We start from the raw sequence: 25,370 nt of genomic DNA, 5'->3' as shown, positions 1-25,370 counted from the left end.
GCCATGAAAGATACCTGCTGATCTCACCTGCTCCAGAACCACCATCTTAAACGAATGTTGCAATCCTTTCTGTACAGAAAAAATTCAGGGGCAAATATCTATCTTTTTGTTCCCCGTTAATGGCTCCTGAGGGGAGCCGGGCAACAAAAACAATAGTCTACCTCCCTTTCTCAAACTTTGTTTTTCAAATTGTAGAAATAAAACAAATATTATGATCATTTGTAGCTATTTGGCATTTTTCCCCTCGATATCAGAGCTGGTGATTTATTTTCATCGCCCGGAGCATGACACCTATATTAGCAGGGTGAAATTTCTTGTTTGCCTTTTTCATTTTTCAGAGAACTTCCTACCTAAGCCTGTAACATTCCCCACAGAACAACATTCATTGTTATTTAATTTCTTCTTCCAACTTCCTATTGCTCTTTTTCAAAAAATAAAATAAAAACTTTCTCATGTGATACAGCTATATTTTCCAAATGGCCAGTGTTTGCGTTCCTTTATATCTCATTCTTTAAAAAAAGATGGGAATTTCATTCTTCTGGTGAAAGATAAATACTAGGACCTGGGTAGAGAATCAAAAACAGTCTGACCTTTAAAGTCAGCCTTGCTGCGATTGTGAGCATGGTTGGTAAACCACTGTGGTGCACATACATATACACCAGTAAAACATTCATACACATAACACAAGATAAATTTTAAAAGAAAGAGCCAATTTGCATGATGGTCGTAGTAGTACACAAGTGTATTCACAACATTCTGGAGGCAGAGGTAGAAAGGACAGTGCAAAAGTCCATTCCCGTCTACATAACAAGTTCCCGGCCAGCCTAATCTACATAGTGTGATCCTGTCTTAAAACAAACTGAACAAAAGTTAAAGTGTGCCTTGCATGCAAATCATCACCACACTCGACAGAGAGTCAAGAGCTCAAACCTGAGTGAGCTTCATGACAAGATCCTATCTCAAAAACTATAAATGTGTATCTGTTAAGTGTGTGAGAGAGAATTGGTTTTCCTCAAGACTAACAAACAAAAATTTATTTTAAATCTGAGCCGTAAACATTCTTTTTTAACATCCAAAGCTATTTTTTATTAACAGTAAAAGCCAGGATTAGTTTCTGTAGACTCAGCTGGCCCTTCAACCTCTGGCATGCTCGAACTTCCTTGGAACGAACATAGGGTTTGGTGTGGCTGTGCGGAGTTCCTGGGGCCTGGCCAAAGTGTCAGTACATCTCTCTACCGTTCCGAGGACCAGAAAGGAGCTCGGTGCCTCGTCCCTTGGGAGACTCAAGGGCCAACTGGTTGAAGGTGAGGATCTTACCCTCAACCTTGAGGATCCGACTTCAGGCCCGGTGCTCCCCCTCAGTGCACACACCTTCAGCCTGTGCACTTCCAGAATCCGCACATCATCTGTGACCATCCCCACAACCACAGCAGTTTTGTTCTCCCAGCCAGGAAGCTTCATCTTTTGGATCATTCGGGACAGGGACAGAGGTGGTCAGTTAGTGTGGCTCATAAATAACCTTTTCAGCACCTTACTGTAAGTGGAGTTGGTCCGTCTGGCCAGAAACCTGTACAGCTTGTATGTCGATGTCCTGGCTCTTGGGTTCCTTGAACAGAACCTTTAAGTCCTTGTGGCGAATGTCAACAGCCATGATGGTGTCTCCTGCTTGGCCAGGTCCAGAAAAGACAAACATTCTTATCTTAAAGCACGATCATTTTTTAGTTAAAGAGCAGGAATCCCAGATTGCGTGTAATCTGGCATTGCACTGGGGTTTTCTGAAACTGATACATTAGTGAGATTTTACTTTTAATTGTATTTTAGGGGCATTCAGATGCTTTTCATAAAGAATCCTAGTGCTTGCATATTTTTCCTCATACAAAATCTGTGTTCACATGCTACCAAATATCTATTCCTCTTCAAATATGAACTGGCCCAGGTTTCTAAGTCTGAGCTAAAAACACAACCTTGTGATAGCTGTCAACATCGGATGACATCATATTTTTGTCCTTGAATCTGATGTTCTGTTACCTTCCCTAGGCCCTGCACGTCCTTTGCCTACTTGTCCCAGTGGGCAGCCATATGACGAGCATCGTTTGCTCTAGTCCCTTCCATTGGATCGCAGCTCTGTCGCTTCCCTGAGTTCAATATTCCCATCATCATTATTTGAAGACAGTGACAAGCAATCAACCACCGTGGAAGCTGAGCTTGCTCAGTGTGGCATCCAAGAACACATTGTGAATCTCTGTAGTTTGGCTGCCATCTACAGAAGACCAGACACACCGAACATTGACAGAGCTGAGCACCTTCGCTGCTTTCCTTTCTGCTGTGTCTTCGAAACACCATAAAGAAATGCGTTTAAAACACATGCTACAGAAAATGCGTAGATGCTGTGTGGTGTTTGTATCGATCCGTTTCCTCACAAAACTGTGTTACGTTTCTAAGGAGAAATGACACTGTTGGTGATAGCAATCTGCTTACTGTTAAATGTACATTATGGACTCCTCGAGAAAATATTCATCAAGGTAATGTAAGTGTTACAGTGCACACTCGTAATGCTATAATTAAGACAGAAAACTTGGACCTGCTCGGTTCTCCAGATTGTTTATTAACTCCTGGCTTCTTCTTAAGACAGATTCTGAAAATGTCTGCGCTGTTCTTCTTGGACTAATACTGACAGACAACAAATTTCCCCAGCTTTATAAGTTTTGTAAAAGGTCCTTCAGGTGGCTTTATGAAGAAGTGGCTTCAGTTGCTTCTGCACTTTTTAACATTACTTTTCTATTGGAGTTTCTGTTTTGTGTTTTATGGGCTTTGTTTTGGGGGTTTATGTCTGTCTGTCTGTCTGAATACATGTCTATGTATAGGGGCCTTTTGTCTTTTTTCAATTTGCCTATTTGTTTTCTAAAGAAAGAGAGGAAGAAGGTATAGAGTTGGGTAAGGGGAAGTGAGGGGCAGTGATTTTGGAGGAGATACGAGAGGAGAAAGTGTGCATGGAATATACTATATGGAAAATATTTTTCAATGAAAAATTCTTTTTAAAAAAGCAGCTTTTAAAAAATACTTGGATAAGTAGAGTATTTAAAAGTCAGTTTCTTTCAGAAAAGCAGAAGTATCTTCTGCGTATATACATTCAACGTTCATTTTCTTTTGCTTTCTGCTATGAAGACATCGATGGACCAGCCTTACTCCATGTTAACGATGCAAGCCATTTTGTTACAAGGTCAAAACAAGGTCATTTCTGTTTCCTTCAAAGTTCAAGTTGACCATGCTTTAACCTGTTCGACATGCTTCCCATCCTGATGAGATGTTCTGCCAAATAATTTTGAAATGTCCGTCAAGCTCCTACAAAAATCACAATCCTCCCGGAAATCTCTCGGCCCTTGGAAACTCCCTAACCTTGTAGTTTTCCCCTCTCTTCTCCTGTGTTATATCCTATACTCACAAGCCCATTTTAGAGAGATAGCTCTGTCTGACAGAAAATAGAGCTTGGTTAGTCTGACCAAGGAATTTGGGTAATGGTCTTCCCTCTTGTACAACGGAATTAACGGACATCTGGGAAGTTTACAGAACTGAGTATCTTCACACTAACCTGGGTAATCAAGTGCTAAGGAATCGAGACTTGGGTTTGTTCAATGGTGCCACCATTTTCACTACAATGCTCTGTTGTCTGGGGGTTTCTGATGATGACAGTGAAAGTGCTATTTTAAGGAAACTAGCCAAACAGACATGTAATGGGATGAACACAGAGAAAGTCTGCCATCTAAGTCTTAAACTGAGCACAGAGGTGGGAAATATGGAGCAGGCAAGCATGTTCATGTGAACCAGTGGACTAATTTACACAGTGCAGCATACAGAATGCATCCCCATAAAGATGCTGATAGAAAAGGGGAGCCAAATGAGAGGAGGAAGGAGGGTCTTCAAGAACATGGGAGGAGCTTCCTGGCCAAAGAAAATGAATAACATGAATGTCCTATTCTTAATCTCCTCACCCAGAAGAGCTTAACCTATTTTTAGATATGATCTAAAGGCAGAATTATCAAAGCAGCATTCACCCTGAAATATTCTACTGAGGGAGAGTCTCAGTATTCTCAAATGTTGATGTGCTGCCAACAGGGGTCAGTAAGTTTGTTCTTCTAAATCCAGAGGGTTCCTATTTTTGACTTTCTGGAAAATGTGGTCACAAGTATTCAATTGTCACTGTAGTTTGAAAACTGTCGCAGCCAAACTGCCACAGCTGTGTACTGATAAAACTCTCTTTGTAGTAATGATGCGTGCCTACAAACCCAGGTCTCAGGAGGCTAAGGCAGGATGACTATAGGTTTCAGACTAGCCTGAATTACATAAGGAAAGAGAAAAACATATTTTTTAAAATAAACATAATTTTGCTACTATTTAGACTATTAAAAAGCTAAACTTGGAAATAATATGCAGGCGATGAGTACCAGGGGTGCTGTGAGATAGGGGAAATGGAGAATGAGGGGAAAAAAAGTTTCATTTAGACAGAGGTATACACTTGTCATCTCTATTCAATGTGGCCATTGTTAATAATAGTGTATTATATACATGAAAATTCAGAGAGAAGATTATAGATGCCCTTACCCCATACCAAGTATATTATAGGAATTAATATTATAGGAAATAATAAACATGGTAGTTATCTTAGTTTGTTTCATGAGCTACACATATATAAAAAGCAGATTACAAATTTTATAAAAATCTATGTAATTATAATTTTTCACTTGTCAAGTATAGCTTCATGAAATGTGTAAAGCAAAAAAAAAGAAGAAAGAAAGAAAGAAAGAAAGAAAGAAAGAAAGAAAGAAAAGAAAGAAAAGAAAAAATGACTTTTATCATACCTAGCCTAAATGATTGTATGGTTGTCAAATGAATGCTTAGAGCAAGAAGTCTAAATATTATCAACTACAGGAGCTCAAAGGATGGCTCAGCAGTTAAGAGTACATACTGTTCTTGCAGAAGACCCAGTTTGGTTCCCAGCAACCTACAGTGAACGACTCAACCAACCCTTAACTCCAGACATGCAAAACAGAAAGTAACATCATCTTCTGGCTTCTGCAGACATTGACATTCTTTACACAAACATGCACAACTTAAAATAAATGCATCTTAAACAGTATGTCCTATGTATATACTGTTGCCATTATCCCACCCCTGAGTTATATAAGCATCCAAGTGCACTGTCAATATGAAGTTGACCTTGTATTGCACAACTGATATTCTACACTAAACAATACCTATACAGACCTCTCCAGAAAGAGAAGTTTCCAACAAATCTAATCTAAATATAGATGTCTCCTGAGAGATACAGCCAGAGCATGTCAAACACAGAGGTGAATGTTAACAGCAAACCACTGAACTGAGAACAGGACCCCTGTTGGAGGAATTAGAGAAAGGATTGAAAGAGCTGAAGGGGCTTTCAACTCCAAAACAGTAAAAGAGCTATACTCCACTGGAAATTTCCATACAACTATATTGTCCTCATATCCTCACAGCTGTTAGTATATGGCACATGGGGCGACTTGCTGACCTCCACATACTGTGACATGTGCAGACCCACACACATGCATAAACCCATGTCTTCACAGCTGTATGTATTTCTTTAGCTTTATCTTTGTCTCTTATTTTTGTTTGCTTATTTTATACTATTCTGGTTTATCTGTGGGTTTTGTTTTGTATTACTTTTTAGTTGCCTTCTTGTTTTCTATTTAGTAAGGGTGTTAATTAGGATGGGTGGGAAGGCTGGGAGAATCAGTCAGCGGAGGTAAAAATCATGAACAGAATATATAATATGAAAAAAATCTATTTTCAACAACAACCCAAAAAATTACCTTAAGACAATACTGGATTCGTCTGGCCTTCAAATGCAGACCACTGTATCATTCGTGTCAGCGATGAGGCTGTTTTATTTCCCCTTTGCCCCTGTCTTGCTTCCTGGAACATTTTGTGTGTGTGTGAGCTCAAACAGTAGACATGATTCTTACAAGAACCTAGCTTTCAGCTTATCTCAGCTTTTAGTTTATCTTCTTCACTCTACCATTTATACTTTTGATTTAAAGTAACATGTGTGCCACTCTCCCCTTCATTTGAACACTTAAGAGGACTTATAAATTGTCCACTGGCTTGGGACTTGCCAAGTAAGGTAGACCAGCAAGCCCTAGAGTTCCTTGTGTCTGCACTTGCCCAGTGCTGGTATTTCAAGTATATGCCACCGAACTTAGCTGTTTTCTGGTTTTGCTAATTTTGTTTGTCTGTCTGTCTGTCTGCTTTAGCCTGAGATCTGAGAAATCAAAATCAGGACCTCATACTTGCAAGGCAAGCATTTACCCACTAACTTGTCACCTCAGCCCTCCTCTTGTATGCTTGATAAATAATATTTCACTAATGTCTTCTCCGAAAAGAAAGACTGTCTAATACGTTCCCTATTTCAAAGTGGGTTTTCTGATTGTATTATCTGTCTTATAACCATCAAACACAACTGGAGAAAACAAGTGGAATTTAAAACTCTTAAGCTGCTTCTACCCTCCAAGTCACACAGCCTTTCTTATACTTTCCCAGCAGGGTTCAATATCGGGACTCGCATGTTTTAACATACTGAGAATTCTGTCAGTCTGGCAAGCACATATGTATCTTTCAAGCTAGCTCTGTAACAAATGCCACTTCCTCTGTGAAAGCTTCCTTTTCTTCCTCCCACAGGTTGATACACTTTGTCTCTCATATATTCTTTACATATATCTCCTAGTGTGTCTGCCTTTACCACCAGTCTGGTTTTCTCTCACACTGTACCTTTAACCTCATGTATCTTGTGTTTCTTCACATAGCACCCATTTTTAAGATAATCCCAACCTCTTCTTGAAGTACATTTTTTTATGTTTATAGGCATACATGAATTTATGGTGTCAGCAATAAGCAAAAGATTTTCTTTGAAAATTCTTTCCTAAAACTAGGAAAGGAGAAAGAAAACTAGGGCACAGGGTACTATAAATTGACAGTGAATTATACACCCTACTGATTATTCTGAAATTATAAACTCTAGGATTCTCATGTTTGTTCCTGTAAGAATCCCAAGTATCACCTAGTCTTTAATTAGCTCTATATGACGTTGAAGGTGCCATTTGCAATATCACACCAGGCGTACCCAAGGCTCTGCCAGGTTAAACAGTTACTATCGCATTCTTAGAGCTGCTGCTATTGAAATGTGCTATAAATGCCCAGGTTTTAAGATGGCTGAACATAAACACAGCCAAGTACAAGGCTGAAGCCTTTCGATAACTGTCAAGTTGCCATTGACACTGCTCAGAGATGGGAGGATACAGTCCATGTCCTCATTGTCAGCACAGGAGCAACTGCTTCCTCTTGACAGATCTGTATGGGTCCATAGATTATCACTGTCCTCCAAACTCTTCGTCATGTTTTAAATCTGTTGAAATGTGGGGAGGGGAGGGAATCTTAGTGCGCTTCACAAAACAGAACCATAAAAATGAAGTTGGCTGGAGCTGTTGATGCGAATGTTTGAATTATGCCTCAGACAAGTCAAAAGAGAAACTACAAGTTAAGATGGGCATCAGAGCAGAAGCCCTAGATACAGTGGTACTTTAAGGGCAAGAAGATGTGGCTTAATTCACATGAGAGCAAAAAGTGTTGGGCCCGAAAATAAAACAGGCTGAAACACGTAAGTGTGAGCCTTCAGAACCTTCTTCGTGTCTTCACATTCAAGGTGCTGTCAGGTTAAAGTGTTGAATCCCTTCCAGTTCACCATCTTTTGTTGTGGTGACTAATACTAATGAAGAATGTAACCTTTCCTGTGTTCCTTCCAAATATGCAAAATCCTCTCCGCTGTGATTGCCATCTTACCTAATTTCCTCTCAAGGAAATGGAACTCCAGCTACTTGACTGGCTTTTCATTTTCAACCTTGAGAAATCAGAGCTGCTTCATGCACGTGCAACACTCAAGGAAATGAAATTGCTCGCCCATGGCCGTGCTTGAAGTCTGGAGTCACAGTCTTTTCACTCTTAACAGAATTCATCACTTCATTCTATCTTATTTCCTCTAATCCTTGATGCAAAGTCCAGAACTTTTCTCCCTTTAACCTTAAAATCCTACAAACCATGAAAATACTTACTATATCAAAATCTAAAGACTAATGGCAACTTTATTTAAGGTGTATGTGTCTGTGTGTCTATGTGTCTGTGTCTGTGTGTGTGTGTATGCATGTGCATGTGTGTGTGCGTGCGTGCATGCGTGCGTGCGTGCGTGTGTGCGTGTGTGTGTGCGTGTGTGTGTGTGTGCGTTCAAATGTATTCATGTGTTATCTTGGCTTTCAGTGTTGTTCAGTTTTAATGTTGACAGATATTGTTTAGTTAGAAAGGAAGATTCTGAGTGGTGGATACAGATTGACATTATCTAGTAGGCAATTCAATGAATATATTAGAGAAAGATGTCTACCCATAGAAGGGAAAGGTAAACTCCCTACAAGGACCTAATTCATCCACAGTTGTCTAGAAAGTTCAGAAAGACAGATACATCACATCAGTTTGTTGCTTCCTCATAAGAAGCATGAGGCTACCTTTAGTAGAACACTGAAAGAGAGAGGAGGCACACTGTCCTTACTGAAGAGAGCTGTCAGGAACAGTCCTGCCACAGCAAAGGATGCATCACTGGGACCTGTGTGGTGACAGTCTCCTGGTGAGTACAGACACATCTGCCCAAGCTCCAGTCCCAGCTCATATCCATCTGTCACAGCATACTCATACCTCCAACACGGACAGAATTTAATCAGAATTTAATCTAGGGAAACAAGAGCAGCTTCAGAGATTCAAAGTGCTAAACTGTGCAGAAACACGCCTCAGCATGGCTATCAGTTTTGTGAACTCTGTCACTTGAAAAGTGTGACTTCAGAATTGAAGAAACATACCAGAAGGGAGAGTGATCACTGTGCATAATATTAAAGGAAGAGAGTTGGACTTTCTGTTTTACATCTTGAGATGCTTCATATGGGAAACTAAAAAAAAAGAGCATGCTTCTCCATACACTCAGTGATCTTTCAAAATAGCCTGTATAAGTAAGTTACTTAACTCACTGTTGTGACCAAATAACAGACAAGAAGTAACTTAATGGAGTAAGGATTTGTTTCATTCATGAGGTTTGAAAGGATGTGGTCCAGCATGATGGGGAAGTCATTGCAGCAGGAGGTGGGAAGCTTGAGGTCATTGTTGCCTCATATCTTGGCAGAACGGGAAACAGAAATCCTCCTGGATCCAAGGTTGAGATATAAACCTGAAAGCCTGTGCCACAGTGACTCACTTTCTCTAGCTGTGCTCCAGTTCACAAAGGTTCCCCAACTTCCCAAATCAATCCCACCAGTTCATGACCAAGTGTTCAAACACATGACCCTGAGGGGACATTTCACATTCCAAGGACATAGCAGAACCTGACAAAACCTCTGCTGATGAAGAAGAAATGAAGCGTGGGCCAAAATCACATGACAGCAATATTGAGGTTATCAAAACACATTTCAAGAAAGAATCAAAAGGTGGGTCTTACCACTATAAACAAGAAAAATATGATTGGGTTCCTCCTAAAGTCACAGTGGTTGCCAAACCCAGAAAAAGAAACTTAGGATTCAAATGTCTCAGGATATATTTTTGAAAGACAAGTCAATGACCATATCTTGGAAAGCTAACCCGTGCCAATGAAGTCATGGGAGTCATAAATGAAAATTAGTAGGGGCCTGTGAAAAACAGAATGGTGATTTAGGGCAATTGAAATCTGCTTCAGTGAAAGAGAATCTGAATGTTCCCTTCACAAAAATTATCATTATGATGAATCATCATTTAGAAACCCTAAAGTGTAGGGAATCCCAAATAGTACTATATCTTCTTCAGGGATCCTAGCACCACGTAAATACCATGATTTCAGAATAAAAGGAAGTTTAGTCCTAAAATAAAATAATCTGTGGGAGATTACAAGTAATAACTATACTACGTCGAGACAGCTCATCAAAATCATAGAAATGTAACCATCTCTTTGTTCTAACTTAACCAGATGTCTTACTATACGTTGGTGACTTTCGTGGGTAAGCTGTTCACCTGTAATTCCTGCATGAAAGAGACAGAGACCAAAGGTCATGACTTTGAGGGAAGCCTAGACTGTGCACCAACACCCTGTATCACAAACCAAAAAATATTCATAAAAATAATAACAGTAAAGGGAGGCTACATTTACATATAAAAAGTAAAATGAAAAGAAAATTAATCAACATGTGAAAGTACAGTGACACTTTAATTCTAAGTAAATATGGAGGGAAAAACTCTTGAAAATGATAGCATCATTAAGAAGTCTATAAGATGACAGTGTAATATGTCACTGTTTGCCTAAAAAGTGATCCAGCCTCAAAAAGATCCATAAAAGCTGGTGGAAAAGACTATGGAACTCATTTCATCTCAAAGCCCCTATACTTGACATAAGGTTATTATCACCATTATTCAGGTGAGGAAAACAACTATCATGGTGAGGAAGGCCTGTGTTTGAGAGACCAAATCTTTTGGGTTCAGAATCCATCTTAGAAAACCTGATCTAAGGTTAACTTAACTATCAGGCCGGTACCTAGCACCAGTTTCCAGGCTATCTCCAACAAAACCTGTGTCTAGCACCAGTTTCCAGGTTATCCCCCAACAAGACCTGTGTCTAGCACATTTTCAGGTTATTCTCCAACAAATCTGTACCCCTAGGTTACAAGCCTGCCCCTGTCACTTCACTTCCTAACAACCACCAATTAGAAGGAAAGCAGAAGTTAAGTTTATGGTTTGGCTCCCAGCACCAGCCAATTATGTCAAAAGCATAGTAGTCCCCAATTAGATGTGTGCCAGGCTAGATACCCCTTTCTTGTCTCTATAAATGTTTGCCTGAAACTAAGTTTAGGGTTGCCCCTCCCATTTTCCTGCATCAGAGACGGTGGTGTGACTCAAGCTCAAGTTTGAATAAAGAGACCCTAATATGATTGCATCGGATTCAGTCCCTTGGTGATCTTTTGGGGATTCATGAATGTTTCCTGGCACATGTCAATCACAGTTGTTTTCAAAACTGAATCAGTAGAACAGCTAAGATTTAGGTAGAACTGAACACTATGATCTGTAGTCCTATTACACTGAGGGACAAGCACAATAACCAGTAACAAGATTTATGTTTTAATTTTTTTAATTAAAGACAACACATCACTCTCTGCCTTCCCATTCTGTCCTTGAACTCCTCCCATGTTTCCTCATCTTGCTCCCTCTGAAGTTTATGACTGCCATAAACATATAAACACATAAACATTTTTTACATGTGTGTGTTTATAAACATATAAATACCACCTGCTTAATATATTTAATATTACTTGTGTGTATGAGATTTCATGGCTGACTACTTAGTATTGGATAATCAATAAGGAGATTTATACCTCAGAAAGACTATTTCTCCTAATTAATTACTTATGGTTCTTTGTCTAGAGGTGTAGCCCTGTGAGATTCCCTCTTTCTATATTAGCATGATGTGTTTGAGTCTTTTCACACAGTGCACATTGAGATAGCATGGATGAAGTGTTCTTGTACTTTCTAGGAGACACAGCAGATTTCCTGGTCCTCTGACTGTTAATCTTTCCACTCACTTTTCCACAAGTCTCATGTTGGCACAACAATACTTTTAAGGGCCATTTTGGAAAACTCACAGTTAAAAACAAATAACAAAACCAAAACCAAACCAGTGTCCATGCAAACTTCCTTCTACAGAGTGAGCATTCTGCCCTCGTGCTGACCGATTTGGGCTGTCTGCTTGGATCATGAGTCACCTAGGAGATTATGAGTCATACTTCAGAATATGTCTGTGAAGGTAGACATAATCAGATCATGATGGTCTTGAGTAGTGAATGGACTCATCCCTTGATGGATTCGTTCAAATGATGACATGATCAGTAAGTGTTGAAAAGGAAGAATTGGAACCTAGTTGAAGGAAATAATTCACAGAGGTCATGTCTTGGGGACAATATTCTGACCTGGCTTCTTCCTACATGCTCTCCTCTAGGCTTCCTGTCTGCCATTAGCCAGCTTCTCCTTGCACATACCTACCACCACATTTTTCTACTTCACAGGCTCCTCCTTACACATACCAATCACAGCATTGTTCTGCTTCACAATGGTCCCAGAAGCAAAAACAGAAGACTGGTGACTGGACTCTCAGATACCACAAATAAATAATTCCTCCCTGAATGTATCCCCTTAGATACTTTATCACATAAAAGAGAAAAGTAACTAGTGCAGACTCACACATCATGTCTGTTCTATCATGTAGTACTGGTATAGAGGCAAGAACATAAAGAATCAAGACTCCTGTTGTACCTCCATATTTTGAGATCTGTGTTCAAACTATAAATGCTGATTCCAAAGATATAGAAGGCTTTCATATAATATTCCTCAAGAATTCCTGATCCTAACCCCAACATTTTGGGTATCCACCTTGGCTCCAATGGAGACTATACAACAAGACAACTTCTTTATCGAACCTGAATTTGAGAAGCAATTTCAGTGGAGAGTAGCCTATTGAATGACTAAGAGTAGAAATAGAAAATCTCAAGAATCTAATTTTATTCTTCCAAATCTGAGAATTTTTAATTTGGACAACATAGTTATACAAGTATATTTTATTAACTATCTACTTAAATATATATATATATATATATTTAACTCATAACTGCTTTCTACCTACATTGTTGTTTCCACCTGCTACCCAGACTTTAATATATTTCTTTTTTTTTCTTCCATTTTTTAAGTTGGGCATTTCTTATTTGCATTTCAATTGTTATTCCCTTTCCTGGTTTCCAGTCCTTCAGCCTCCTAACCTCTCCCCCTTCCCTTTTATACGGGTGTTCCCCTCCCCATACACCCCCCATTACCGCCCCCCGAACAATCCCATACACTGGGGGTCCAGCATTGGCAAGACCAAGGGCTTCCCTTCCACTGGTGCCCCTACAAGGCTATTCATTGCTACCTATGATTTTGGAGCCCAGGGTCAGTCCATGTATAGTCTTTGGGTAGTGGCTTAGTCCAAGCTCTGATTGGTTGGTATTGTTGTTCTCAGACATTAATATATTTCAAGTTCTACATCTAAGAATCTGCAGCTGACATGCTACTTTTAATTATGCACCTCACAGTATAGGTTTAAAATTAAATTTGGCAATCAAAATAGTGAAAGAATAGCACATCCTTAAATATACAGGTTAGTAGTGTTATATTATAATTATGCTAATTGTAAACCATAATTTTTCATTTTGTTATCAACCCTAGCTCCTTTAAACGAAGATGAATTTTATTTTCCCAAACTTCCCAATCCACTATTTTTCCCATAATGTATTGTCCATAAACACCTAGTTGAAAATGGGACACTGACATCTTGACGAATCCTACTTTTTTTGCCGAGCAATTTGTGAATCCCATTCAGGTAGTAAAACATGCAGGACCTTTCTTATCAAAGATTTGTGGTGCAAAATAGTTGTTAAAATATCTGTCAAGGCAATAAACTGCCATTCCAAGAAATAACTAGGTGGTCTTGACCTTAGGATCTCGTGTGAGCTATAAATTCTAGGAAGAAGATGGTTTACAGCCAACCATCAATCTGTAGATGTGTTTCCACATAAATTTTAGAAGTCTTGTGTTGGCTCACACACTTCCTCATCAAATATGATTGACAAGGTTCTAAAATTCTAACTGGGCAGACATATCAGACAATATACACATTGGTGTTTTAGAAGTTCATGTGAAGTGGCTAGTACAATTAGTTAGCACTTACTAGCAGCTTTCAGAGAAAAGATGGTGTGCAAAGATGACTACAGTGAAAGCATTGCCCAGGAAAGATGTTAAGAACGCATCTGAAGCAATGGAAATGGGTGACCATGGCAATGTAGGAAACCCCCAGTCTTTGTGCCTTTCTGAAAGCTGTTTCCTTTATGCTCAGTTCCATGCTATACACGACTACAGTCTCTCAAACCCTGTGAGTGGAGAGAGTTCTCCCATGGTTGGAATCACATTTCCTGTCATAGGGATGTATTATAGGATATCATAATTAATATAATATTCATAATAAGTCATAATCTTTGCACTAAACTGATACTGAAATCCAGAACTTCCTTCTGGTCTCGTTTCTCACTATATTTCCATTTGGAATTTTCTCTTCCTTCTTACTTATTCACTTTCAGAAGGACAGAGAAACTAAACATGAGATCATATTCAATTCTGCTAATAATCAGCTTGATGCATAATAATTACAGGGAGACTTATAAAATATATATAATTATTTTTCAAATGGGAAACTACATTCTCACCAGCCACATGAAGCTGGTAAGCTGGGACATGCTAAACAAAGTGAAATTGACAAACATTTTGGCAAACATGTAAGATATGACTATGGAAAGATCCTACCTCCCCCTCAAAATACCCTGTCTTGTGACCTTTAATTCCATTTGGGGAAAACTGAAAGCCAAAGGGAAAGACAAGCTCTGCTCATGGGTGCATTCATTGCAATCTTGCTCACAGATAGGAAGACTAGAAGTGGCTTCAGAGATGAAGTGTGTTGTCTCCTTCTGATATTACAGCAGCTGTGTCCTTTCTTCCTCGGCAACAAATGCACCTCTAACTTAATACCCATTTAAGCCCTGGGAAGTAAAGAAAAAGTAAAAAGCTGAAGTGAAGTTGGTGCTTCCCTTTCAAAGTACATGTCAGCCTAAGGGTAATTGCTGTAGTTGAAGATGAGGCTGCATGATCAGAGAGATAATAATAGCAAGTTGTAGAGCCCACACCCCCACCTCCACACACTGCTTCACCGACTGAGTGCTTAACCACCTCCCTCTCATGCCTCCCCGTTATTACCCCTTCAAATTGTTCCCTATTTAAAAACCATGACAGTTCAATGAGAAACAAGATGCCATTAGGAAATTCTGTGTGCTGCTCCAGAAGGGCCATGCAAATTTCAACTCTTCTATGGAAATTTTAATCTGGATCCATGTTATGTAAAACATGAATGTCATTTTTTAAAGTCATATTTGTGTTTTATCTTTGTTTTTAGTTTTTATTCTGACTTTGATTGGTTTTCCTTTTCTGTTGTTTGCTCCTTTGTTTCCTAGCGAGAGAAAGGAGGCATGAGTTGCCAATATCGGTCAGGAGGTGAAAATGATCCAGGAGGAGATGGAGGAAACCATGACCAAAATATGTAGCACAAAAATATTCTTTAAGAAAAAATAAGTTATAGTTATACTATTTCCCTTTGCCTTCCCTAAAATTAAATAAATAAATTTCAAAATCCATGGTAAAATAACAGCTAATATGTGTGCCACTCTGGGCATAGCTTGAGCATAGTAGACCTCAAAACCTGCTTCCACAGTGACACACTTCCTCCAACAAGGCCACACCCACTCCAGTGAGACCACACCTCCTAATAGTGCCACTTGCTATGGACCAAATATTCCGACATATGAGTCTATGGGGGCCTTACCTATTCAAACCACCACACTTAGCATATGCAAAAATATGGACAGATTAGTGGTATTTTTTCCAAAGATCTATGAAATGAAATAAATGGAGCAAAGTCATGAGATTAGAGTCAACCTATACATGCTAAACCTATACTGCTTCTAGGTACCTGGAGACAAAAACGGTTTGATACGTACCAATAAAAAAAATTCGTTAGGGTTGATGATCATTGACCTGACAAAATGTAGTAGAACTATTCTCAGGCCAAACTCTTTGTCCTGAGTGTGCATTCATATTCAGAGTTATGTCTGATGAAACATTGCCAAGAACTGATAGATGGACACATCCGACCGCCATGTTACCAGAGAGATAGCCACAGAAGAATGGCTCCACGCGCATGCTGGCTTCAGCACTACTGCTCAGACACCTGAATACTGTCTGAATGTCTGGATTTATCCTTGAATTTAAAACCAATGAAAAGGTCTTCCTCCCCAGTGATTCCCCGACCTTTGAACATGTGAACTCAGCTGAAACTTTTTTAAAGGTTTCATCTCAAAAGAACAACTCGGGAAGAATATGGACGTTAAAACTCTTCATTTGCTGAGTTCTCAACCATTTGTATTTTCCCCAAACAATTCAAACCTATTCTCCTTATGCTATGGTGCTTCCAAGTACTGCGATATGTTTAGTTAACATCCAAAAACCATGTGACATCATTGGAGATGTATACAAGTATCCTTTTTAATTTTGTTGATACATAATCTTATCATTTTGATACTTTGCTCAGGCAAATTGACCAAAAATATCCATGAGATGCCAGTGAGGAAGTCCAATAAGTAAAAACAAGTCTGAAGACCTGAGTTTGACCTCTGGAACCTACATAAATGTGGGATGAGAAAACTGACTCCACAAAGCTCTTCTCTGACCTTCACTGTCGAGTATTCACCACTCCCAACACAGACTCAAAAATACCAATTTTAAATGTAAAAATACATTTATGATATTCATTGTTGATCATGCATACCTGATATGTATGAGCCACAGTATTTGGGGACTATCCCACTCCCCAAACTACAGATCTGTTCTTTCTCTCTTGCCAGTACTCCAGCCTTGTGTCCTGGTTGCCCTGCCTGCTCATTCTTCCGTTGGTAGGAAGTACTGTCTTTGTGCCTAGGGACCATAGAGCCTGAAGCTAGACATTTCTGAGAAAGCCCACAGGTGCTCCACATGCAGGCATCAGTGGCTGCTGTCAATCCTCACAGCTTGAGGCTCTAACTCCCTGGCATGTTCCTTACTGTTGTACATCAGACATTAATACCACCACCACCACCATAGAAAAAGCATTCACAATCCAGTCTGTGAGTACCAAGGATTTTCTCAGATTCACTTCTCAGGTAAGAGGGAAAAAAAGACCAAGAAGATTCCAGCAGAATTCACTACTGAGAATCCCAAGACTCCCCCTTTGCTCTTCTGACACCCACAGCTCAGTGACTGAGGATTTCTGAAACACTCAGTGATGCTGACTTCAGCTAACTGAGCTATAAAGAGAGCACGCCATGGCACCTGATTGGAGCCAGAACCACTGCACTCCATCACCAATGCCACCAAGATGAGAGTCTTTGCCACCAACAACAGCCAACAAAATCTCGAAAAGACCATTAATCGCAGGAAATGCACACACTTCAACACAAGACAAGAGACATGCAAACTTAGCATGGGACGCCAGCAGGGAAGATTGTGTAGTAAAAAAATAAAAAAAAAAGCTTAAAGACATAGAAACCCACAAATTGATGCAAAAAGTAGTCAAAACATGTTTTATTTAGAAAATTTGGCAAGGCAGACCGTGGTGGTACACACTTTTAATCTCAGCCCTCAGGAAGCAGAGACAGGCAGGGGGCCATCCTCATCTACATAGCAAGTTCCAGGCCAGCCAGGGCTACACACTGACACACTGTCTCTTTAATTAATTAAAACTGAGCAAAAATTTTAGAGCTGAGGAAAAAGATTGAATTAAAATTTTAAGCTTCAAGACAATCAAGAGTTGACTTGTTAAAGTAGAAGGAGGAGTCTGTGAAAATATTTACTGAAAGGAGAAAAAGGAGGAAAGGAATGAAAAGGAACTTTTAAAAAGCCTATGTAATCTACGCTTCCATAAAGTAAACTAACTTTCAGAGGAGAGGAGGGAAGCGAGAGGGACTGCGGCGTGTATAAACTGGTAAAGGCCTCCTCACACCTGAGGGGAGATATATGTGTGCAGGGGCTGAGGGGCAGTGATGTTCTGGCCTTGACTGCATCGACATCACACTGCACTGTTCATTTTTTAAAACGGCTTTTTTTACTTATTCTTTGAACGTTTCATGTAACATATCTTGATAATTTCCATTCGCCACTCTCTCCCACTTTCCCTAAGCCCCAACATATCTCCATCGTGTCCTTTCTTTTCTGTATAACCCACCGAGTACATTTAGACGGTGTGAAGCCTTTATTAGTCAATTATTCTTCAATAAAACTTTTTAAAGTATACTGTCTATAGGCATTTTAATCCCTGTTTTATAAAAATCTTTGTTAATATCTGACTTCAAGAAAGTGTCCATTTGTCTCTATTCTCGGGAGCTACTGTCTACTAGAGCGTATTACAACTCTGTGAACTTGGAAAGAGTAGAAGCTTAGCTCACCTAATTACTGCTGTCCTTTAAATTACTTTATGCATTTATAACACAGAGAGCAAAAATACAGAGCCTCACCAACTTTGGATGATTTGATGCTGGATTTTTCAGAGTTAAGATGTTGCAAACAGGAGATGCTTTCAGTAGAAATCACACCTCAGATTTTACATTGTCGTCTTTTTATGCTGGTGATAAACAATATAATACTTCTCTACAATGCTATACAGTGAAAAGCCAGAGTCCCAGCCAACCGCATGATGACAAAGGTAAACAATTATACTGGACTATGCAGCTACTGCAGGCGAACTGCATTCCTAATGCTAATACTCAGCATACATTGGCTTACATTGATTTCAATTTATGGTGCATTATTAAACTATATAACTCCATCATAAGCCCATCAATATTTGAATAGGATTTTTTTTACCATGAATCCTTCGTCTTATTCCCATTCTGCAAGGGATGTTTTCAAATTCTATCCTGAGTTTTCAAACTATAAAATTTTTGTATAAGAAAAGCAGAGAGAACAAAACTAAATCTCTAACTCCAGTTAGTCACTGAAATAAAAATGAGACTTCCGGAATAAATATCTTCCTTAGTCACTTCGCGTGAGTTACAATAAGAAAAATTCTGAACTAGTAACTGAGTGAGAAATGCAGAGTAAAGTCTATTTCCCAATGCCCAGCATCTTTAGAAATAAAATTAATGAACAGCTGCCACATGGAGGAGCTGGATATTGAAGTTCATGCAGCAAGAGGCTACTGTACAATATCAATTTCAAATGGCAGCCTGGAGTCTTGTGCAGCTGCATTCATCTCTGTATTTGTCAGAAGTCATTTCATTTCCTATGATTCATTTCATTTGTACTATAATGTATTAGTTGGATACTTTATTGATCATCGTTCCATCCAATTTGGGCTTTCAGAGACAGACAAAAATTCAGTTTGAAAGATAACTATTGTAATCTGCACGCCAGTAGCAGTGAGGGCATTAACAGAAAGAAAACATGGCTGGGTAAACTGCTACACTGAGATGCCATTGAAGATAATGCTGGCCTCAGAATGAACAGTAGTCAGCTAGGTTTTATATACTCATTTCCCTTGAGTCATGGGCAAATAGATAATTAGGGCATTCTGCAAATTGTTCCACAAATCTGGATAAACGTATAGTCAGATCTTTATTTTCCTGATCAATTAATAGCTTGAACATCATTTGTAGCATGAGAAGAAAGTTAATCAATAAATATTGAGTGATTGAATGAGTCACTTTTCTGAATCACAGTTTAAACTTCAGTTGGCTTGAGAGCTACTGGTCCTATCTTTAGAGGGAACTCAATCCCTCCATTAACTTAGAACTTAATAATCTAAATATCTGTCTAGAAGGCCAACCTCTAATTCTGAGAAAGAGGAAATCTGTTTATCCAACAATTTCACTCTGGTCATTGCTTCCTTGGGATACACAGTTAAAACACCTGCTAATAATATGGCGCTGATGCTGAGTGCTAATGTTTGTTAGCTGAGCTAATGGTCATTCAGTCCCCACCTAAAAACTAAACAAATCTTAAATTAAGGCTGACCCAATTTGACCTGAACAAATCTCCCAACTGAGCTTCCTATGACCCATTATTAGTTTGCCCTACCAGGGAAGCCACAGTGATCAGGCAGGAGTTCGCTTTCTGTCTGTGAAACCCGGTGACTCTGACTGCACATGGTCAGAGGGATACAGTGCAATGCCCAGAAGGCATTATGTCATCATCATAGTTCATTCATTCCTCCTTTCTGTCACACTTGGACCAGCCACTGTTCTTAGCTCCTACTGCCTGCAAAAAGAACCTTTGTTGAGGAAAGTACTTCATATCTATGAAGTATTCACATCTATAAAGGAAAGCAAGTTACTTTCTGACAGTTCTCTCCCTAGAATACAAGGGAAAGGCCATTATAGGACCTTCCATTGAGCATCCCTTATAAGAATGAGTTAAGTGTAAAACAAAGAAAAGGAGGAAACAGTTTAACAGTTTAATGACAATGGAAACTAATATGAATTCCTTTCCCAAAGGTAATTTTTATGAATAAAGATGAGCTTTAAAAATTATGTTAGTGTTTGTAACTAGTCATGTAACCAGAAGTTGTATGTTAACAACTTAAAAGTTAAAAACTGAAAAACACAAATCAACAAGTGGTAAATGATTAAATCACAAAAAATTTACAGTTCACCGAAAGTCTATGGGAAATCCTCGGCATTCTTAGCCGTAAAGAAAATACAAGCAAAACTTCTCAGGTTTCATCCACCCTAGTTAGATGGGCTATCATTAGGAAAACAAATGAGGCCAGGCATGGTGCCAGGGCCTCTAATTCCAACACTCAAGAGGCAAAGTTAGATCGATTTCTGGGAGTATCAGGACAGCCTGGTCTACATAACGATTTTCAGGTCAGCTAGGGTTACATATTGAGGCTCTATCTCAGAACAGAACAAAGGAAGGAAGGAAGGAAGGAAGGAAGGAAGGAAGGAAGGAAGGAGGGAAAGAGGGAGGGAGGGAGAAAAAGGGAAGGAAAGGGAATGAGAAAAGGAAGGAGGGAGGGAGGAAGAGAGAGAAAGAGGGAGGAAGGAAGGAAGGAAGGAAGGAAGGAAGGAAGGAAGGAAGGAAGGAAGGAAGTCAGGCAGGCAAGCCAACCAACGATAGCAAAGATGGGTGTGTTGGGGAGGAACCCTTATACATTATTGGTGGAAAAGTCACCTAGCGCAGGCACTACAGAAGTCAGTGTTCCTCAAACATTTAAACACAGAACTACCATGTGGTTTTACTACACCACTCTTAAGTCTACACCCAAAGAATCAAACACAACAGGGATGCGGCACACAGGTATTCATGGGGAAGCTTTGACATCGCCCTAGCTGTGGAACCAGTGAAAGAGAGTATAGCACACACAGACTTGCAGGAATAAATAAATGGTGGCCCTGGGATCCCGCACGGTAAATAAACCAGACAAGTGTATTGTAGTTGTTTTTTTTTTTCTTATGCAGAATGTAAATTTTAGAAAACTAAAATGGGACAGGGGAAGTGAGGTTATCTGGAGAAATGAGAAGCAGCCAAGGTTGGAAAGGTCTGCCCTGAGCTATGGTTAATATACCCAGTGACACTTCATTGAAGAAAACTGGGGCAAAACTCCTGTTTCAAACATTTTCGAAAGAAAATACTTTTCCCAATGTATTTCATTTCTGACTTTAACATCAACCCACAACATTCATTCTTCCCTGTAAGTAGAAATCAGACTACCAATATGGGGATACCTGCCATAGTCTCAGCCCAATGAGGGTGTTAGCAGGAGGATCTTGAGTTCAAGACCAGACTGAGTTATCTTGCTCTAAAAAGAAAGGCATGTAAGAAGGGAGCAGGAGGAAGAGAACAAAGTGTCATCCATGTTTCTTCGTGATGCCTCTACCACAGCTTCATCTGAAATACAGTGGCACTTCTTGCCTTTCCAAGGTCACAGTGCTCTGGCCAAAACACCTCCTGCCAATGCCCCTCCTACTACATGTCCAGGGGTTTCTCGAGCACGCTATTTCCCAATAGTATTGCCAAGCAAACGAAGTCAACTTGTGTCAGCTCCAAGTGTAAGCAGAGTGACTTTGCTAATAGTACTGTCGACATATTAGTTGATGTTAACAGCTGAGAGTTTTAAACGATGAGCACCTCTGACGGTGATGACTGCTCATCTAGGATATCTGGCTTAGCTGGGGCGTCCTTGAGCCACAGGGAGATCAATCTCTATCCATTGGAGGTATGGATGAGGGGCAGTTCAGCCAAGCTTGCCCACCTACTTCTCATTTGCCCTTCTCAACTTTTCATTAGCTCTCACCCTCTCTGCCTCTCCTTACAGTGAACACCACGGTGTCCCTCCCCAGAGTATCAGCAACATTGGACACTATGAGTTTTGTTAGATAGAGAACACATGCTTTTTAGAAAAACTCTCTATACTACACTCTATTGGGAAAAGAAGGACTAGAGAAATTTCAATTTAATCCGAAGAGTTCTTCTACATGAAGTGGAGGCCAAACCTTGAGTTTTCACATCAAAAGGCGAGCCCTTTTGGCACACAAAACAGAAATGTAACTAGCAACCTTTTGTTCAGCAAATAAATCAGCGACTCGCCACAATGTCTGTAAGGTACTCTGAGTAGAACTGTAAATGAGATACACAACGCTGTGAGAGGATTCGAAGAAAAGCAGAGCGAACACCCTTGGGGTTCACAAAGCAGTGAAGAGGAGAGATCCAAGGAGTCTGTTCTTAATAAAGCAGAGATCCCAGGAAAGAGAATGAGGCTTAGGAAAAGAGTGAGGATTACCAGAAGCCGGCGAGAAGAGAATGAGTGAGCGCCTGGAAAACAGTCAATCAAGTGCCAGGCCTAAGCCAGAAATGCCTTCCCTGACTCCCGAGACTGAAAACCAGTCCGGGAGAGACACCTAGTGTTCAAGAGTATAAACGCGTCTTCCCTCCTGTCAAGGAAGTTACAGCCGGCACAGATGTCTAGAATCCACTCAATCGCGTGACCCACCCAGTGGTTTTAGATATAAGGAAACCGATTTTAAAAGGGAAAGGTTGATAGGCAAACGGCAGTACAAGAATAGATGCAGGAGTAGAACCCCGAAGGTCAGCTTTCTTTCTCTATAAACGTTTCCCTCTTGGACAGCTCACTTCAAATCCACGTGGTCTTTTCAAACTGTTCGCTTGTATTCAGAAGATAGGTAACAATGCCCTATGCTATTGTCATTGAAGTTAAGACGAAGTGTCAGCCCAGGATGGTGATACAGGCCCTTAATCCTAGCTTTGATCATAGCTCTGGATGTTCAAGGCTAGTCTGGTCTACAAAGGAAATTCCATGACAGGACTGCAAAGTGAGTCTCCATTTCAGACAACAACCACAGCAATACAGGATTCTTAAAGCAAGAAGCATGGTCCAGGCTGACTTAGTCCTTCAAAACTAAGAAAAATGCTACTAATTCCTGAATCCCTGTGTATATGGTACTGTGTACACATTCATGTGTGCATGTGCATTTGAATACACCTGTGTGCCTGTTTATGAGGACCAGGAGTCGTGTTTCCTCAGTGACTCTCCACCTTATGCTTTAAGCAGGGTCCCACACTGAACCTCACTGAGCTCATTAATCCAGTTAGACTTGTTAATGAGATCCAGGAGCAGCTTGTCTCCAACCTTCCAATGCCGGGATAACAGATGCACTGCTCAGAGAGATTACATTTTATGTGATCTACAGCTCCAGACTCCGGACTCCACAACCACACAGCAAGCACTTCACCAGTGATGCCATCTCCCTGGCCCCCGTTAATGAATTTCTTGCACGTACTGGACTGATGATGTTAGAAGTATTATCTCTAATCCTTGCAGAAGGCCAGCCAATCAGGAACAAAAGAATTCTACATAGAACTTGAAATTCAGAGAATGAGAGTGGAAGTTTCAATAAGAATATCCACCACATGCTGGGTTATTTGAATGCTTGGTCATCAAAATGGCGCTATTTGAAAAGGAATGGGAGGTGTGTGTCCTTGTTGGAATGGGTGTGGCCTTGTTGGAGTAGATGTGACCTTGTTGGAGTAGGTGTGGCCTTGTTGGAGTAGATGTGACCTTGTTGGAGTAGGTGTGGCCTTGTTGGAGTAGGTGTGGCCTTGTTGGAGTAGGTGTAGCCTTGTTGGAGGAAATGTGTCACTTTCAGAGAGCAGTGCTACAAGGTTTCAAAAGCCCAAGCCAGATCCAGTGTCTCTCTTTCTGCTGCTATAAATCAGAATGTGGAACTCTCAACAACTTCTCCAGCAATATGTCTGCCTGCCTGACACCATGCTCCCCTCCATGATAACCAGCTAAACCTCTGAAAGTGGAAGCAAGCCCCAGTTAAATGCTCTCCTTTATAAGAGATCCCATGGCCACGGTGTCTCTTCACAGCAACAGCACAATAACTAAATCAATGAGCAACTTATCACATGCCTGGCCCAAAAGAGATCCTGAATGTTGCACGTAATCGAATCATGGTAATAAAATTCTTTAGCCCAGGAAAACTGAAGCACCAGAGCACAGTCACACCTGGTCATTCCGATCTAGTGCTTAGGTTTCTGCAGATTCTCAAGCCCAGGAAGCAAAGAAATAACCTCAGAGGAAGCTGGGGTGTTTTGTTTGGTTTTTTTTTTCTTGTGACAATTCCTTCTTTTGAATTGAAAGAAAATTAGTTAAAATAGAATTGTATCACTTCCTCTTTTCCTGTCCTCCCTCCAACTCCTCCCATATCTGCCTCTCACTCTCTCAAGTCGATGGCCTCGTTTGAGTAATAGATGTATTATATTATATTATATTATATTATATTATATTATATTATATTATATCATATTATGTTTTCTATACATAAATATAAAAATACAGGCTTCTGAATCCATTTAGTGTAGACTGTTTGTATATGATTTCAGGGATGACCACTTTGTATCAGATAATCAGTTGGAGGGTTCATCCCTACGAGTGGCTAATTCTCTCTCTCAGCAGTCAATAGTTCCCTGTAGCTCTTTCTCTAGGGGTGGGACTCTGTGAGAGTTCTCCTCCTCTGTTGGCATGTCTACTAACATAAACATTGTGCTGGTCTTATTTAGGCAACCACATTATTGATGTTTCGAGGTTGAGGCTTCCTTGTCGTTCCTAGAAATCACTATCATACTCCTGGTCCTCTGGTTCTTATCTTTCTGCCCTGTCTCTTCTTCAATATTCTTGAACCTTAGGTGAAGGAATTGTGTTGTAAATTTATCCATCAGGGCTGGGATCCCCATGACTCTAATCTCTGAATTATGTGCTACCGTGGTTTCCTGTAATAGTCACTATATAGAGAAGCTTTTACTATGAGGGGTTGAAAGTTACACTTATCTGTTTGTAAAAGGCTAAGTTTTAGAATGTGGTCTGATAAAGTGTCAGTGTTTTATCTTCTAAACTCCATGATCTCACTATCGCTGGGTAGTTGGTTAGGTTTCCAATAGCAGTCATAATTTCCCTCTTGCTGAGTGGGCCTTATCATATAGCTGATGGTTACCACCAAGATATGAGTCAATATTTCACCTTTATAGGTATCTCGCCATGCTGGTCATTGTCATAGTCCAAAGGTGTCACAGCTGAATCACACTGTTGATTTCTTTCCTGCTTGGCA

The 25,370-nt window shown here is 40.0% G+C and overlaps 1 protein-coding gene and 1 pseudogene across 1 annotated transcript; both read right to left on the bottom strand.

The window, feature by feature from the left end:
* The window catches only part of Erich1 (glutamate-rich 1), a gene marked incomplete at its 5' end in the record, with an annotated part of 52,793,804 nt that overhangs the window by 47,756,576 nt on the left and 5,011,858 nt on the right, over positions 1-25,370 (bottom strand).
* On the bottom strand, positions 1,012-25,370 carry LOC134478862 (uncharacterized; annotated as a pseudogene). Its single transcript, XR_015639791.1, has 2 exons — positions 25,283-25,370; positions 1,012-1,662 (listed from the first exon to the last, which is right to left on the bottom strand). The product of XR_015639791.1 is annotated as an uncharacterized LOC134478862 (transcript).

This window comes from Rattus norvegicus, chromosome 16 (genome assembly GCF_021556685.1).
Source record: "Rattus norvegicus strain SHRSP/BbbUtx chromosome 16, alternate assembly SHRSP_T2T, whole genome shotgun sequence".
NCBI classification, from domain to species: Eukaryota; Metazoa; Chordata; class Mammalia; order Rodentia; family Muridae; genus Rattus; species Rattus norvegicus.
The sequence above is the reverse complement of the archived record's forward strand: the minus strand, read 5'-3'. Positions and strand labels throughout refer to the sequence as shown.